The 19527-nt window shown below is 40.0% G+C and overlaps 1 protein-coding gene across 2 annotated transcripts in view; it reads left to right on the top strand.

Annotated features, from left to right (window-relative positions):
* Positions 1-13255: 13255 nt before the first annotated feature.
* nck2a (NCK adaptor protein 2a) overlaps positions 13256-19527 on the top strand; it is a 54525-nt gene continuing 48253 nt past the window's right edge. For both annotated transcript variants that reach the window (XM_072685182.1, XM_072685181.1), the window contains exon 1: positions 13256-13437. The gene's annotated coding sequence lies outside the window, so the exon portion shown is untranslated. The remainder of the gene's footprint in view (positions 13438-19527) is intronic.

Genomic DNA, 19527 nt, shown 5'->3' on the forward strand with positions numbered 1-19527 from the left:
CTGCTGAACTGTGAAACACAAGCTACAGTGCATGGATGTATTGGTACAGACCACCAGTACACCTATGACTAATCTAAAGGAGGTAAAAGTGTCAGCAGCTGAGATGGTAGAGACTTTGCATACAACAACTGTTGTCTGGGTTCTTAACCAGGCAAAGCTTTATGACAATGGGAAAAAAATGCCTGAGGTGACCAAAATGGAGCTTTTTGGCTATCAGCTTACACACTAAATTTGGTGGACACCAAACACAGCACATCGCCACAAATCATCCTCATCCTCAATTCCGAATACTCACAGGTGCCTTGATGGACTATTACAGTAGTTTCCTTTTTGAACAGTCTTGCAAGTCCTGCACTCAGTTTGTAAGGACGACCTGCTCTGCAAAAATTTATACTTGCCATATTCCTCCCATTCTTAATGATGGATTTAACTGAACTCCAGGGGATGTTCAATGACTTGGATGTTTCCGTATCCATACCCTGAGTTGTGTGTGGAGTGTTCATTTGTTTTCAAGGTTGTGTTTTTAGCCAAGAATACTGATTACCCAGAGTCCAGGGACCCTACAGACAGGTGTCTGTATCACTTATGGTGAGACTGCTAGCACCAGTTTTCTGGACCTCTGTATAACTCAGCCAGTCACTTTAAAGGGGGTGTATACTTATGCAGTCACTTATTTTACATGTTATAGATTTGTGTTCAATTGACATTTCTTTGTATTAATCAGTTTTTCTTTGATGTTAAAGAGTTTTTTTAGTAAATTCCTGTAGTAAAAAATCATTTGTAAAAGTAAAAAGGGGAAACAGACACCGTGAAAAGTTAAAGGCAATAGTTATATTGGGGCCAGGTTAATAATGCTGCATGGTGCTGCCTGCATAAACCCTTTATGATAACTAACATAAGCCTGTGTTATCACCTATATTCTAGCTGGTGTCAAGGTTTGCATTGTTTTAAGGCAACGTTAAGACACCTTTTCAGTTGTAATCACAAAGCATGTTATGATAATTACTCATGCATTTTTAGTATATTAGAGTTGCTGCTGATGTGCTAATATGCCAAAAAAAAAGAACTTTCAATGGAAGTCAATGTAAAAAAGATTTGTAATGATGTAAAGGACAACTGCCAGATCCAGGTTATGACAAAAAGGGAAACTGCAAAAATGGAGAATCAAGGATTTAGTTGGAGTTATATAGATTGTACAGAAAAAGGGGTCACTTCGCTGTGTCCTGTACTTGCTGTTATATAGCAGTAATGTATATCACTGATAAATGTGGTAAAGGTCACTTTTACAGTGCCATAAAACCTTAAAAAAGGGTATAAAGTCTTTTATATGAATTCAGATCACCTCAAAGAACCATTTGCATGTTACTGGACTACTGTGGATGGAACCCTTTTTGCTTTTAGTGTGGAGTTATTGGAGGTTTTTTTGCCCTTAATTTGAATGATTTTCATTTTGCTTTTCAAATGATTTTGATAAACTGTAAAGGCAAAAAATGCCAAAGAATGCAAAAGAAGTTATTAAATATTATCTCTGACCCTGAAGTAACCACTGAAAGATTCTTTAGAGAACCATAAGCAGTTTCTCTTTAGCATTACCTTAAAAGCACTGTGGCACCTTAATTTTAGGAGTGTAACCTAACTACAGCATGTGTATGTCTATCCAATTACAATGTCCCAACAAACACACATTTACTGAGAAAATTAACTTAGCAGACCATGGGTCTTGTGTTACCTTCTCGTGGACAGTTGTCTGTCCTCCATTTGGCTGTTATGACTTAGTCTTTGCTTGCTTTAAATAAGCAAGCCCACAGTTTAGTTCTCTGATTAAGTCAATTTGGGTCTGGAGCAAAGTGCCCCCTGTTGGTAGAAATGCTGAACTCAACTTCAGATGCAGGGCAAGGTTAATCTTGTATGTACCTAAAGAGTTATTTTAACAAACAAAATAGTGCTTGGTAGAATACACTCTCAAAAGAAAGATGTTTGTAAAAAATAAAAATAAAAAATAAATAAATAAAAAAAAGATCTGTGAGTGTAAAGCACATTTACTCACATTTATTCACTTGATTCATTGCATAGACTGAATTCTTTTCACAATCACACACATCTCTTTTTAAATACATCATATCTCTAAATCAGAGCTAACCAATGAATATACTGAGTTTAGAGAATTGGATTATCCTGTGGTTTAAAATATCAGTTTGATCTGTCAGTAGAATAAAGAGAGGACTCACTAGTAATCAGTACCAGTAACACTAGCAGAATAATTGTTTTAGTGATTCTGATCACAGTAGCCATATTCTTAGAGCAGACAGAAATATGCTGAAATACACCATAACATTATGCCATTTGCCTAATAATTAGTAGGTCCCCCTTGTGCAGCCACAACAGATCTGACCATTCATGGCATGGACTCACAAGACCTCCTTTGGTATGTGGCATCAAGACACGGGGCAGTGGTGGTTCAGTGGTTAGAGCGCCGGGATATCGATAACAGGGTTGTGGGTTTGATTCCCGGGCTCGGCAAGCTGCCACTGTTGGGCCCTTGAGCAAGGCCCTTTACCCTCTCTGCTCCCCGGGCGCTGGAGTTGGCTGCCCACCGCTCTGGGTGTGTGTGTGTGTACTCACTGCCCCTAACACATGTGTGTGTGTGTTCACTACCAGATGGGTTAAATGCGGAGGACACATTTTGCTGTACACTGTACAGTGACAAATACGTGCACCTTTTACATTAGCAGCAGATCCTTTAAGTCCTGTACGTTGTGAGGTGGGACCTCCATGAGCATCAATAAACCTTTGGCACCGGTTGGGCCACTTTTGGTGGGTACTTACCACTGCATACCTGAAAAACTCGGAGATGTTCTGACCCAGTAGTATTGTATCACAATTTGCTTTTAACACATCACCTTCAAAAACTGACTGCCTAATATATTCACATATATTTTACAGATGCCACTGTAGATTGAGATAATCAAGGTTTTTCACCTGTCAGTGGTACTAATTTTATGGCTGATCGGGGAATATGCTAAATTTACTTAAACTTCTTTTTTTTGGCAGGCGTCTAGGTTAGAGTCAAATAGTGGCCAGAGATGTCATTCTGAAACAGCAGAGGGAGCTGTACCTTCAGGAATGTGTCTGCACTACTATACTGCATATAGGCAAAGCTTAAACTGTAGAACTTCTACTTTTTGAACCCTCCGGAGGTTACATGAGAATGAAAACTACACAGACAAGTTAAATTTTTTAATTTCTTTAAGATATTCAGGGTGAAAAAATGCATCCTCTTGAATATTACAGATTTATGTAATGAGAGTTCCTCTCTCTGCAGTCTCTCTTGGGCAGTGGGAGTTTTTTGCCCTACCTTTCTGCCTGGAGGATTTGCTCTGAATAACAGTGCTGCGGTCTGTGCATGGTCAAGGCTGACTTGCTCTTGTCTTAAATAATGTTCTCTTCTACCCATAATCCCCTCCTGGCCCGGCATTTTATGAGAAGAATGGCCCTTAGCCATACGCACTGAACCGTAACCCATAACTAATAGGCACACGAAGATATATACTCAAAAATCTGAATGCGCTGCATATAAATAGAGTTATATTTGTCCTTTTTTCATATAATACTGGAGGTGAGATGGACTCTGCATGAACCTTTCTGTCTCAAAATTAGACAATTGAGTAATCACTGCATGCTGCACATTATAATATTGTCCGTGATGGTCACTTTCAAGTAATGAAACCAAGAAATCTTGGACTATTACCATTTAAATAATGATTGATAATTGCTAAACAATCCACAGTTTAATTCTTTTACTCAGATTTTATACACATGGTGAGGTTCTTTAAATACTTTTTAATACAGTTTTCCTAATATTGTCTTATTTACTGTATTGCAATACACTGAACCCCTGTATCATGATGTGTATTGCAAATATAACTCTATTTATATGCAGCACATTCAGATTTTTGAGTATATATCTTCGTGATTGTCAGTGTTGATTCAGGGTGTTAGATCCATGTGGTGGGAGTGTGTGTGAGTGTGTGTGTGTGTGTGGGGGGGGTTTACGTACCGCATTTTATATGTAAAACTAAGTGAACAAGAATGACCATATCCTCATAATATCTAAAGCTTTATGTCAATACCCAGCCAACATGCTAATGTGGGGCTTACGTGGATAGAACATGGGCTAGGTTGGCTTCAGGTGGGCATGAGCTCTGAGTGGGAATATACACGTTGCCCTATTGGTACAGCTCACCCTAATCTCACAATGGAACAAACTAATCTAGGAGAAAATGAGATTTTAGTTCTGCTGCTCCATCTGAATTGAATATTCTAAATTTAAGGAACTGGTGTCACTGACTCATTGTAAAGAAGTTGTTTAAGGTGTCGAAGTGGGCAAAACCGCTGCCCATCTTGATAAAAAAATGGCTCTTGATATAATCTTAATATGCTAATTTAGGTTATTTCCCATGTAGATTAACTTTCCTCAGCTTTCCTTTATTGGGCCCTTAATAATTTACGGACCTCAGATTTCAGCGTATCTGCTTGGTCAATTTCACCTGACTGCATTATATATAGCTTTTTTAGTCCAATCACAAAGCCCTGGAACTGTACAGTTTTGTTATGTTTTTATTATTATTATTATTATTATTATACTGTCTTATCAAGTTTACATGATACATGAAGTTTACATGATACATGAAATTTACATGACGGTGTACATGAAATATTAATTTGGAATCATATGGATAAATGCCGCTCTCATTTTATTTATATTGACTGCGTACATTTCGGTATGTATTTCAAACAAAGAAAGACTTAATTATCCATTAGGAATGTAGATATCCTTGTTGTTTGTGAGGGAATGGTGTGATAGCTTTGTGTTTTGCTAAAGGCTTAGGAACAATAAAAAGTGTATGGGGCAATATGTGTGTGTGTGTGTGTGTGTGTGTGTGTGAGAGAGAGAGAGAGAGAGAGAGAAAGAGATGAAACTGATTGATTTTTGTTAGCTCATGTGGCTCGTTTCCACTCCTACCTGAAGACATTTTTTTCAAATTAATCTTTGTACGCCATATATGTCACTAACAATTGATTAGCCACACCCATACTAAAATCAAACTTATCTATTTATTTGATCTGTTTCTGGAAGACCCCAGAGTTTGTTAGAGAAGACGATCAACAAAATAATCAAGTCCAAGGAGCTGTTAAAACAAGTCCAGGATAAAAAAGTTCTCTTGTCTGAGGGGAGTTTGCAAAACCTTAAACTGTTAAACATGGTGGTGACAGCATTGTGTTGGAGGGATGCTTTTCATTTACAGACTCTGTGAAACTCAACAGGATTGAGGGCAAAAGAAATTTAGCCAAATATGACAAAATGATTCTTTGAAACATTTGGCCAAAAATGAAGATCAATATGTGCAATGCTAATGGATATAATATTGTAGCAGATTGCAGCATTTACTTTTTAAAAACTATTGGATCAAACACACTGAACATTTTAGAACGTTTTACTTTGGTACTTTTTAGTCTGAATAATTATTTACCCTCTGTCTGATTTGTTTGGGCAGGAGTGAATACAGTAATCACACTCGGGTGCAGACCAAAACAACAGCACTGACATCTCTGAGAAGCAGTGGTGAGAATGTGATCTGACCTTGATCTGACACAACTTTCAGGTATACTTCACAAGTTTGAGCTAAACGGTAGCCAGATAATTACTACAGCTATGAACACAGGACCTACCTCCGGTATTTACTTTTTTTCCAGCCCCAGACAGCTCTGACCAACAGGCAGAGAGAATATTCTCTCATGGTTTGTTGTGACGCATTTTGGTTCACATGATTTTGAAACTAAACCAACAAAAGAATAAAAAAGCACAAACTCTTTAACAAACTCTTTGACTGATTAGGACCACACACTACAAAATGTGAATCCCTTCAAGGTGTAGGGTACCATGAATGCAGTAGACAGAGGCTGCAAATGCTTGAGGATTTCTTTAGATTCCTTTCAAAAGAAAGAATGACAGTCTGAGAGCAGACAAAGTAAAGACAGAAAAAGAGACAAAGAAAAAAATGGAGCATGTTGACGACAGTTATCACGGAGGTATCACGTAGGTAGTCTTTTAGCAGGCCATAAAGGCTATTACTTGTCACTCTGCTCTGATTGCTTTAACAGCACAGTCAGAGCAGTGCTGCCTGTGTCCTTCAGGTGATATTGAGTGAGTATGATCTAGCCAGCACACTGATTTAAGTCAATACACTCTACCCCCTCCCCTCTGTGCCCGTCAGCCCCTGTGCAGTCCAAATCAATTTGGCTCACAGTGTAAATGTGATGAGAAAAGGCTTGTACAGCTATGAGACAAATCTGTTTTGATAGAGTTCCAGTTGAAGCCATCAGGGTACTTAAATGAGGGATTTAACAGCAGTATTAGAGATGCAGTGTTGTATGGTGTAATAAAAGGTTGTGTTTTATGCTGTATTGGCTGGGACAGATCCAATTGTTGCTTCGAATTTTGATGGCTATGACCGTATTCGTATTTTGATGGATATGACCAGCTGTCAGTGAATTATGCAGCTCTATGACTTATCATTCCAAATAAATGGGTGAACATTTGAGACATTTATCAAACAACATGTCTATGTGGGCCCCATATGGGTTAAATATAGACCCCAAATAATTATCTATGGGTTTCATATGGGCCCCATGTGAATTTGCCCATGTGGGCCACTAATGGGGCCCAAAAGTGGGGCCTATGTGACCAATGTGATGAGGCTGAGGTAGGCTACAAATTGGACATGTCCACATAGGCCCAATGTGGGAATAGCAATGGGCTGACAGCCCTGTGTGTGTTAGCCAAGGAAAAAGTATAGGCCAGTCTCTAATAGAATGTGCCTCTAATAGAGTGGACAGTGTTTAAAAAATTCAGCACTGCTGTGTCTTATTCATTCATCTAGCATTTTCTAAATGGCCAGTATACCATCTGTCAAATCCTATAGTATGCAACCAGCACGCCAAATGGCACATCCTTAAGGAAGCTGGCATACCAACCAGCATATGTTAATTCAGCTTGCACACCATCTACCACATCATAATGCAGCCCGCACAACAAACAACACATCTTCAAGAAGCTGGCACACCAACTGACACATCCTACAGCTGTCAGCAGACCATCTGGCACATCCCCAAAGAATGGACACCCCAACTAGAACATCTTAGAACTAGAACAACCCAATCAGCTGGCATACCATTTGGCACATTCTACAGTAGCTGGTACACCAAATGGCACACACTTAAACAAACCAGCAATGCCAACCATGGTGGTGCCAACCACCATCTTAAAGCTGGCACACAATCTGATACAACATACAGCAGCCACACATCCTAAAGCAGCTGCCACATCAATGAACACATCCCAAAACAACCAGGATACCATCCAGCACACAAGTTGGCACATCCTACAGCAGTCAGCACAACAAATGGCACATCTAAAAGCATCTAGCACATCTTACAGCAGCCGTCACACCATCCAGCACAGCATCTGGCACATGTGACAGCAGTCACCACACCAAAGTCTTGAAGAAGCTGGCACACCAGCTGGCACACAAAATGGCACATTGATAAAGAAGACACAACACCATCAGTCTTATACTTAAGCAGCCCCTATTCCATCCAGCACATTCGAAAGCCACCGGCACACCATCAGGCATATTCTAAAATAGTCAGCACACATCTGGCACATCCTAAAGCTGACAACAGTCCAATTGGCACATCCTAAACCAACCGTCACATCTGAAAAATGCTGGGACATCATCCATCACAGCATCCGGCACATCCTAAAGCTGTTCACAGACCCATCACATCCTACACCGACCATCCTAAGCAAACCTTCCGGTATGCCATCTCGCACATAAACCAGTACCTACTAAAGCTGCCAGCAAATCAACTGGCACATTCAAAACCGACCACCACATCTGAAAGATTTCGGCCCACCATCTGGAACAAAAAACAGTAAATCCTAAAGATAACATCAGTTCAACCAGCACATTTGAAAATTGCAGGCACAACGACCGGCACATCCTAAAGTTGCCAGCAGACCAACTGGCTCATCAACCTGCACACTGTAAAGCAGCTGGCACACCAAGTGAGCCTTCATTAAAGTAGTCTGAACACCAACCAGGACATCCTATACACTGTAAGGATGCATACCAACCAGCTAACCACAACAAACCAACTGGCGCATCCGAAAGCTACCGGCACATTCAAGAGGCACACCTACTGGTGCATCCTAAAGTTGGCAGCAGACCAACTGGCTCATTAAAACATTCAAAAGCAGCTGGCAAGTGAACTAAGTGAACCTTCATTAAAGATGCCGGCACACCATTCAGCACATCTTGAACAAGGTTGCATACTATTTGGCTAACCAACTAGTGCTTGTTCTCAAGTTCAGCATCATATTGATTTTTTTTTCTTTTTGATGTAATTTCTAGCTAATGTATGTTTGACCTAAGGGAGTCGCCTGTCCTTTCCCTGGTAATACAAGACCATATGTCATATAGTGTATACTGGATTGTGCGTGTTTGATGATGTAGGTATATCAATCATTACAGCACCTCGTTTGCGCAGAAGAGGGCTGGAGTATGTTGGAGTATTAAACGACATGAAGTTTGCTTGAAATATATTTTTTTTGTTGTTTCCATTTAGAAAAAAAAAACCCTGTCAGGGTGAGGTAGTTGTATGTATTTTATTTAACTAGTCTACTGACCCAGGAGAAAGAAAAAACTTAATTTATAACTGTAGTGGAGAATAGTGCTTTCCCAGCATATTTAAAGACTGGTCGCGAATTTACCTTTATGATTGGTCAGTTCTTTCAAAAAAGGCTTAATGACAAGAGTAAAAGTAAGTCACTCACTCCTATTCTGACCACTTACAACCGCCACTACTCTGCGTTCTCTCTGTCTCCTTGTCTTCATCACTAAAATGTGATAAATATTGGCATTACCAAGAACCATTTTAATATTTTCAGCAACGTTTTTGGCTATTTCAGAGTAACATGTAGGTAACATGTTTCTCCTAAAAATTGTGTTCATACTGCAGTATTATAGTATATATAGTCTGGTGTTGGCTGTCCTGAATAGCATTGTATCAAATGCCATATCTACTGGTATGTGCATGTTTGGTGCTGTATATCTGTCAATCAACACAACACCTTGCATGCGCAGTAGAGGGCGTACGTCGCCGTATTGAAGGACATGAATTGTTTTTAACGATTTTTCTTTGTTTTTGTTTCTGTTCATGAAACTAAAATCTGTCAGTTTGAGGTTTTAGTGGCATGTATTTTTTTTAACTGGTCTACCAACCTGGGAGAAAGAAAAAACTTTTTCCTCTTTACCACGATCATGGGGGATAGTCATATCCCACACTGCTTAAGATGATATGAGCTTATTGGCTAATCTTTTGTGGAGACTTCTGCTGCTCAAGGTCTTTGGCTGCAGCCCCAACCTTATGGTCATAGGTTCCTGGTTGCTCTAAAGCGTTACCAAGAAACATTTTAATTACTTTTATGCACTTGGTGCACTTTTATGAATTTGATGTGTTTTTATGCATTTTGTGCACATTTTGTCCACATCTGGTGCGTTTTAACACTTCTGGTGCATTGTTTCCAATTTAGGACATTGCACCATTATGAATTATGATCCATTTAAATAATAAGAGTAACAGCAATGTTTGTAGACTGTTCTTTTGTGAGCTAAAAAGGCATTTCCAGGGTGACAGGTTCCAGATCCATGTAACAGGTGTCTGTCTTGCCCTTGTGTCTTCCCTTTGTGGTCTGTGTCTCTGTGCCCTGCCATGTACACATCAGCACATGGCTCTGTTTATGTTTATGTCTCCACCCAAGCCCCGCCTTATCGTTAGTGTTTCCACTGGTGCCTCCTCTGTAGCCCCGCCCTCTTGTTAGTCATAGGTGTTCCTTGTTGGTTTGTGTATCAGTAGTCCCTTTGTTGCATTGTTTCTTGGTCTGGTCTTGTATGTGTATATGTTTCATAGCTCATGAAAGTTCATTAGCCTGGTTTGTTTGTTTCTTTTATTAGTTTCCCAGTGTTTTTGTTCTTTGTTTTGTGCTTCTTTGGATCCTATTTTGTTTTGTTTGGTTTTGTGTTTAATAAACTACTGGCACTTACATTCACGTCTGCCTCAAAGGTCCGTACTGTGACATTCCATTAATCAGATTCATATGTTGTAATTAATCTGCACTTGAAATGTAGTCAGATGTTTGTTTGTTTTTATTTACAGCTGTTGTGCTTTTAGTCCGAGCACTCTCTGGGACTTATATGCACTGTGTGCATTTTAACACACAGTGGGTGTTTTTATGCATCTGGTGATTTTTACGAACATTGGACATTTTTATGCATTTGTACATTTTTATACATCAAAAGCTGATGCACACTCAATGATAAATATTCTTTCTTTGTGCTGTAAGATGTTAATTAACCTGTGGATACATGCTTTACCACCAACAAACTATTAATATTAATATGGTCCTGTGTTACCTATGCACGCCTATAACACAGAGAGGCATCAGTCTGTGGGAAACTGCTTCAGTTTTGGGACATTATGATTGATTATATTATATTTAACTCAATTTTACATTTATTTTTATGCAAAAAGTACTTTTTTACACAGATAAACACAGATACATCAACGACCAGGTCATGTTTTCAGTGTATTGTCTTGATAATAATGATATACAATATAAAATATTGAACCCAAAATCAGCTGTAAATTTAACCAGTCCAGATAAAATAGATTTTATTCCATGTCATTTTGGACCACTTCTATTGGCCCATTAATCATGAAATTCTTGAAACTGGCAGATTCACCTCAAAAAATCTGACCAAAGCTTTAAAATAAAAGCTTACAAGCAGCTATAATATTTAGCTTGCTTTTTGTATTGACAATCTGCTAGGTGGTGTGCTGGATGCTTTAGGTTTAAAAACTTTTTTATGTTTTCTCACAAAGTTTTTGTCACCAGCTGCTGTTTTCCTTGTTGGATGTCTGGATGTCAGTGATTTCTTTTTTAAATAGAATCTTCCAAATTGTAGCATTATCTCTGCCCGATGCTTGTGCAATTGCTCTGATCAATTTTCTCTCTTCGCTCGGCTTTAAAATGGCATTTCTGTCTCTCATAAAAAAGCTCTGTGTTTTCTGTGGGTTTGTCCTATTATTATTATTATTATTATTATTATTATTATAAATTTATGTATATGTTTATTTATTTATTTATACATTTATTTATTTTAACAACAAATGCAGTGTTCACTGGTGACATATAGGTCTCAAATATGTCTAAATATTCAGAGTCATTAACTGTTTAAACAGTCAATCTAACAGGGCACACCTAGACAACAAGACACACCTTTAAGTCACATGTTCTGATGCCTTTGCTTACTGTAAAATGGGTCGGTTCAAACAAGAGGTGCCATGTTCCAAGTTGTTTAACACATCTAGATGTAAATATTAGAGAATAAAAGTTTATTTTTGATCTATCGTCTCATGTTCATCTTTTGATCTCAATCCCAAATGTTTTAGTGTAGAGCAAAAACTAGATCTGGACCTGTCATACCTTTGTGCTTGGAAATTGCAGACACAAAAGCTGTGTAGAGCCTGTAGTTAAATGCTTGCTAACAAGAAAAAAAAAAACAGCATGGACCAGCAGGTCACCAACAAGATCCAGCATATGTTTTTAACACTGGAATGCTGGTCAGTCAGCATTACTCCAGCAACAGACCAGCATAAATTCCATGCATTACAAGGTCCACAAGTATCTTAAGAAACATAATGCTCATAATGGCAGATGAAGTGGAAATGGACGTCTGTGGAAAAGACAAAAACAGTTCACTTGGGACTGAAAATGGGCATCCTTTACAACATATTTGTGGTCGAATGCTTTAAGATCAATGTGCCAGCTGCTTTAGGATGTGCTGGTTGCAGTTCCGGCTGCTTTAGGATGTGCTGGTTGCAGTTGGTGTGCCAGCTGCTATAGGATGTGCCAGTTCATGTGCCAGCTGCTATAGGATGTGATGATGTGTTGGCTGCTTTAAGATGTTCTTGGTACCCAACTGGGCACCACAGTGGTAGCCTAAATGGAACCCACAATGGTAACCCAACAGGGCCCACATCTGGGGCCCACAATTGAAACTCAATGGTAGCATGACTAGGGCCCACAGTCATAGGCTAATTCTTTCCCCCAGTTGTAACCCAGATTTGCCTCACCATGGTAACTCAACTGCGGCTCATTATGGTAGCCCAGCTGGACCCCACCATAGTAGCCCAAATGAGGCCCCAGAAGAAAGCTTCACTTTAGATGAATTCATTCATATCACATTGGTCCAGAACTCAGGATCATCATCTAGGTGTTTCTTAACAAACCTAAGACTAGTATCCTTCTTGATCATGGGAATATTTTCTGATGTGCTATTCTGCCATGGATTAAACACCTTTTGTGCACCTGAGGATTGCATAATTACGACATAGAAAGTACTTTTTTTGGCTCTCACAATTATGTTGAGCTGGAAACGTCAATTATCTATTTATTTATCTATCACTTGTACTTTTTCTTTGTCACTCTGACAGATGACATCTGAGGGCACCCCCAAAGAAAGTTTCATGTGACGTAGTGCGGAATTACAGTCTTCATAGACATGCTGACCTGAGTCATAGGGAGATTGCAGTTTAATAGACAGTCAGGACACCTTTAAGAACAAACACGAAGACAGTGCACAAACAAAACAAACAAAACAAGTATGGTGTTTAGCCCACATGTGCAATAAAGGTCGCTCGTGCACTAGGACACAATGGTTCTATTCATTTTGCTAAAACGTAAACACACACAATGATTGCTAAAAAAAAAAAAAACTCCACGTTTGATCCCGTACCAGCTGTCTACTTTACTGTCCGGCTGGCAGAATGGCTTTACAGCAGCAGGGTGCGCCTCGCCTGCCCTCAGTCACAGTTGCCTCATTCTTTTCCCACCCGTATTCCTCGCCTCCAGGCCGCGCCTCCTGTGCTGGGATTGGCCATTGTTCATAATCACGGTTCGGCTGATTGCGCGTGAATACGAGCTACTAGCCAATCCCAGTTGAGGATGTCGGACAAGCCCAGCCAATCCCAATGTGGTGGGCGGGGCGTGACCGAAAACGGGTGGGAAAACAACCGGAACGCCTCTCGCTGTACCCTGGCACTAGTGACGTCACTGGCTGAGAGAGTGGCGGCGAGGGGAGCTTGGGCAGGATTGGAGCTGCCTGGGCCCGCAGACGAAAGCAGAGGAAAACTGACAGAAAACGGATTAATATTCCCCACGCGTTTCCCCCGACGAGTTCAGCCAGCGAACGAGGTTGTTTCTGAGAGCGCTTCTCTCGCCTCTGAAGCCGGACTGTCAGGAGTTTCTCCAAGGTAAGGAGGAGGTGAAATATCAAACTGTAGTGAGGCTCGCTGAAGTTGCCTGGTCGCGCTTTCTTTCCAGAGCGAGCATTGGCGAGCGCGCGCGTGCGTGTGTGTGTGTGTGTGTGTGTGTATGTATGTATGTGTGTGTGTGTTTTGGCGTTATTTGTGTTGCGTGCTCCGTGAAGTGAATGAAAGTACGGACTATTTCCTAAGCCAGTAGGCTGTAAACGACTTCCAGCCACAGAGTACTTTTAGGCTGCTCTGTTGGGCTCTCTGTGGTGGTCCCCTGGTCCAACTGGTCCAGGTTGTGTGTTTTTGTAACGAACCGAATTAGCAGCCCTGCGTTCCGACTGTATACCGGCTTTCACACAGCGGTTAAAAGGGGAGTCGTTGATCATTTTAGTGGGTTTAGTGAGTGGACACGTCCAGAAGCACTGGAGAGGACCGCTGCCTTTCTTTGTGTTAGTGCGAATCTCGCATTGCTCGCTGTAGCAGCAGGAGGGTCCACTCAGTAGCCCATTGTCAGACACTGCTCGCTCATCTCCCTGCAGCAGGTACTATCTCAGTAGACTGAGCTGACCAGCGCGTTCTCAGCCTCCCATTCTTGTATGGATGAATCTGGACAGTCTGAAGAAACGCACTTTTCTCGTTGGGGGAAGAATAGTGTGTTACACTCAAGGCAGCAGGGGAGCGAGAACTGAAGTTCTGGACTAACCTAAGCCTACATATTAGTCAGCTTTGCTCTGAAAGGAGATGAAACTTCAGACTTCACAGTGAAACCACTCTGTTTTCAGATCAAATCTCAAAGTGAATGTCCACAGATTTATTTCAAACTTGCTGTCTTTCTCAGTGGTGGAGATGTAAACAGGCACTTGGCGAATTCTGTTGTGGGACATCTGTACTGTTTATCTCAGAAATGCCATAAAGTAGTGCATCAGGCACCAGACAACATGTGTATAGCTTGATTAATTATATCTGATTCAGCTGGAATTGCTGATGTTGATATTTCTTTCAAATATATCAGTATCGAGTTGATCAACTTTGGCTGATCTGTTAAATTGATGTTTGATTATGTATTAATTAGAAGACTACCATATTTTAGCGACACTAGTCCACTGTGCTAAAAAAATCTATATTATATCCATGCTGTTGTGGTTTTAATCCCACAGAAGTAAAAGTTACATCTATCTGTAATGCTAATACATCTCTCAAAGCTAAGTTTAGTCCCAGTTTGTACATGTTAAATGTTTATTCATATTTATAGCTATAATATTGGATTTTGACATCCTCCTGGAATTATCTTTCATATTATTTTATATTATGTCACACGTGCTGTAGCTTGTTCAGGCCAACAGTTCAAACCCCACCCCACAATTCGGACTTTGTAATTTTCTCTAGGACAGTCAGATGCACGCCCTGTAAGGTAATTTAAGGTTATACTATATAGAAACCTACAGATGAACCAATTTGCAGCCACAACTGTTTAAACTGTAGACTGTATATTTATTTATCATTAGTAGAGTTGGCATTAGAGCTGGGCAATATGACAATATTTTATCGTATCGTGCTAAATGTTGTTATTGTGATAACAGAATGCTTTTCTAAGCATGTTGAGGATACTGTTAGTGCTTAATAAACACTGATCAGCTGCAGGATGTCATTACAAACAGTGTAATTAGACTGGTTTAATTAGATGAAGTGCAGCAGATGTTGAATAAAAGTATGGGAGATGATCTGAATAGTGGTTTATAAGAATCTTTAGTCTGTTATTTATACGTATTGTGATAAATATTGTGTATCGCGAAAAAGTCTTTAAATATCGTGATATAGTATTTTTAACATATTGCCCAGCCCTAGGCGGCATGTATGTATCAATGGTTGTCATTCAGAAGCAGAAAATGATTGATCGGATATCAGAGGCAAAGATAATTTATTAATTCCATCCTGTGACGAATTGAGCTGTGTCCTGTTGTTAGGTGTGCATTTCTTCTTGTGTGGTAGTAGAGTTCCAGTAGTTTCAGCATGATAGTTGAAGAGATTCTTCGTAAAGGTGCCATGGAAGCACTGTCAGCATTGTTAGCTGTTTCTTAATGTATACATAGTTGTATACAAAGTGTGTGACTTTGAGGCAGCAATTGCCCAGATTTGGTTTTACATGCCAATTTAGAATTTGTGCCAGAATTAAACACATTTAATTGTTTATTACATTTAATAATTATGGTGGGTTCGAGCTCTGCACCGATTGGCAGGTTTACATCGCCACAGGGGCTTACACAGGAACTGCATAGCATAGTTTTTGACCCCGTTTCCACCTGGTCACTTCATATGTCTTGAGTATTAGGATATCAAGTCATGTAAAAATGCAACTTTAGGAGATACATTCGAGCCCCGTGTTATAGCAGTATAAACACATCAATTTCACATCAAAAACACCAGTAATAATTGGTGCGTAACAAACAACTTTGCATATTGCGTCCCACACAGTGATTGGATTTCCGTCCGACTAGCCGCATGAAGGGACCAGGTTTAAATAGGGTCTTATGTTATGTAATGTATCGAGAACATTGTTAGTTTTCCTGATCTGGTACAGCAGTCCCTTTCGATGTAGTGAGAGATGAAAGACTAGGGTTAGCTTTTAGCCGACACCCACTGTGTTTCCCAGTGGGGCACCTTCCCCAGTTGCACTTTCTGAAGAGGTGCTTTCCCTAGCTGTACTTCCCCAAGTAGTGCTATCCTAGGGGCGCTTCCCTTGGCTGTGCTTCCCTCAAGCTAGGATTAGCTTTCAGCCTAGCACCCACTCGCTTCCATGATTTTAACTTCCTAGATCGCTGAGTTTGAGCTCCCTTTCTGTGGACACTGGCACAGTCATGAGATCTGGTTTGTATTGCAACTGCTCCAAAGATTGTCTCAGAAAACTACTACATGTCTAACTACAAGTAACAAAAACACAACATTCTACTGAAGTGACTGTTGCATTTTACCGCTTTGCCAAATGTAACAAGGTTTAGCAGGCCTTTCTCTGGAGGCTGTTACATAATGGTTTGGGGATTTTGGAATTGGACTGTATAAAATCTCTGTTTTGGTAAGGCCAGGTTTCTTTTCAGTGAAAAGACTGCATTGTTTGAGCTTACCAGTTTGTCACTTCCATGTACCAAAGATTGATGCCCAAATCGAAATTCGTATCAGTATCAGTATCTCAAGATTTCACCATCAGTATCAGAAAAGATAAAGTGATATTGTGCCATCTGCAGTTATTCAGAGAACTGTTGTCCTCTGTTTTATATTGGGTACCTCAGGTGACGTCAATGGAACACGCGTAATAGCTGCCAAATAGCCGTTATCTGTTCATATTATATCATGTTGCGTGAATGTCAACACATGTTCAGTGGCTTTCTTTTGTTCATTTATTTTTTTACCTTTCTCTCCACTTCCTCCCGCTCCCAGATATACACTCAGACCTTCTTGCATTATTGTAATTGAATTTTACGCCAGCCAGGATTCTACCCTCTCAGCTTATGTGCTGTAAGTGAATCAAACAGCGGACCACTTTGAAGACAATAATCCTGTTTTCCATAGTTTTCTTAGGAAACGTCCTTGAAGAATTAGGAGAACTAACCTGCTTATTTAAAGTGCATGTGGGTGTCCATGTGAAAATCAGCTCTCAAAGTTGGTAAGGCGGTACTGTTCTGTGAATGTACAGTCATGTCATGTGAGTATTCAAGTGCTATTGTACCCAATGAATCAGCTTCCAGAAGCATCAGAGATTCTTAATACATCCATTAAAAGAGAACAGACATGACTCAGAGATTGCTGGGAATTATAGCGGAGGGTAATGTTGCTATTCTGCATAGGACTAAAGGGAAGAAAATGCATTGAACCTCACTAAATGTTTTGTGCTGAAGCTCCACACCGAAAGCCAGTAGGTCAGGGCAGTGTCCAGTACTTGAACGTTTCCTGACTGAGTTCAGTGTTTTTTCTATTTCATGTAATTGTGTGCTCGACTCCAGTCTAACCTAACATGGCCTAGTTTTTATGGTCTCAGGTGAGCAGGTGTGGGTTTCCTGCATAGTCATTGTTGAGCCACACCCACAACTGACATTTATAAATTCAGGTTTTCTCAGATTAAGAGGATGATTACTGTAGATGTAGAATTTGAGTTATGTTACTGACACTCCTGATCTTTTCACATAGTGTGTCATGAAACCAACATGCCCAGCATACTTTTTGCACCTCTACCTCTTACACAATGCTGTCCAATCGACCATTCAGCAGAAGCCTGTTGCGCACCACAGAACTTATCATCTTTAAAAAAAAAAAACGTATCACTCAGACTTAAGATGGAGTCTAACCAGGATTTGATGGTTTTCACATTCAGCTATTTCATCCTGTGTACATAAAACATCAAGAGAATACTCCGGTATTCTGGGTGCAGTTGCTGTTCTGTAAAAACATAGTCCTTCTTAAAGACCCTTTTCCAGTAGTGGGGAATATGAATTAGATTAGTTCTTTCTCATCACAAAAACATTATCTCTGTTTTTGCAGTTTCCATATTTTAAATGAATTTGTATCTGGGAGGGGGACTGTGAGAACCAATGGAAAAACCTTCATCCTGTGGATTTTGAGATGCATTTAAGATCATTGTCATGCTGTGGAAGACATCTTCTATCCATCTTCAGCTTTTCTTTTTGTTTTATTATTATTATTTTTTTTACATACAGAGGAATGTTTACTTTCAGAATTTGCTGGTAGTTAATTGAATCGGTTCTTTCCTCCATCTGTGAAATGTTCCCTGTGCCACTGGCTGCAATATAAGCACAAAGCATGAGGAATCCACCCCATGTAATGATGCCCCTGAACAGTTGGAGAGGTAATCTTTTCATTAAGTGCACAATATTCTCTGAACACATGGTTCTTTAAAGACCATTCATCCAGTAGAATGGAATGGACATGATCATCAGTGTCACACAAAATATTATCTCAATTTTTGTGTGAATTATCTCCATATTTCTGTTTGTGACAACTTTAAATCTGGCACTTGTCCTTTACATTGTATCAGCATTAATATTTTGTGTATGTGTTAGAAAAGGTTAGTGGTTGTTTGAATTTATGCTCTACCCCCCCCCCCCCCCCCCTTTTTTTTTTTACTCCATCTGTCTTCATTGGGAAACTATGTTGTAGGTCGGCTCTGCTCTGGGTTTAAAGGGAATATTAAACCTGCCATGTTCATTTGTCTCATGGAGCATGTGATTATAACCAAAACAGTCAACACTCCAATAATGACTGCATGTAAATGCGGTCAGTGTTTTCATACGGATTGTCAGGTTCACCTCATTGACCCAAAAAAGCCTCAGACGCCCAGCTAGGAAACGCCCCTAAATCCTCCATGTCTCAGACCCTTGTTACTGGGCTTATTTGTAACCCTGCTGTTATTTTGGTTTGAGCAGTAGAATTCGTGTCCACTGCAGCCTTTCAGTACCAGTCACCAAGTTTCAAACAAAGAGCTGTTCAGTTTTTCGTAGATGCCTTGTGTGTGTTTCCAGAGGGGTTTGCTCCACAGCCAGTCTCCTGAACTGTGTCTGCATTGTTTGGGCTAATTTCGACACCACCCATGATACTCTGGGTTTAATATAATTCTGAGGACAGTACCTTCATCTCAAAGCTTACCACAACTAGCTTGTGTGAACTCAATGAGTCTCGGGTCAATACAGTAGCATGCAAAAGTTTGGGCATCCCCCATACAAAATGTCAGTTTGAACAGCTAAGTGAGTGGATGACGACCTGATTTCCAAAAGGCATGAAGTTAAAGATGAAACATTCTTTAAAAATTTCATCTTTAACATTTGAAAGTATCAAAAAAGGAAACAGGCCTAAAAGTTTTGGCTCCCTGCATTGTCAATACTTGGTATTCGTAGGCAAGTATCTTTGCTTGTAAACACTTTTTGTTGCCAGCTCTTGGATTTCCATCCATTTGTCCTTCAAGTACTGTGAGATTCTGGGGCTATCTTGAATGCACTGCTCTTTTGAGGTCTATCCACAGTTTCCTTTTATGATTTTTAAGTCTAAGGACTGTGAAGGCCATGGAAGAACATTCAGATTTCA

The sequence above is a fragment of the Salminus brasiliensis genome, chromosome 8 (assembly GCF_030463535.1).
Source record: "Salminus brasiliensis chromosome 8, fSalBra1.hap2, whole genome shotgun sequence".
NCBI lineage: Eukaryota > Metazoa > Chordata > Actinopteri > Characiformes > Bryconidae > Salminus > Salminus brasiliensis.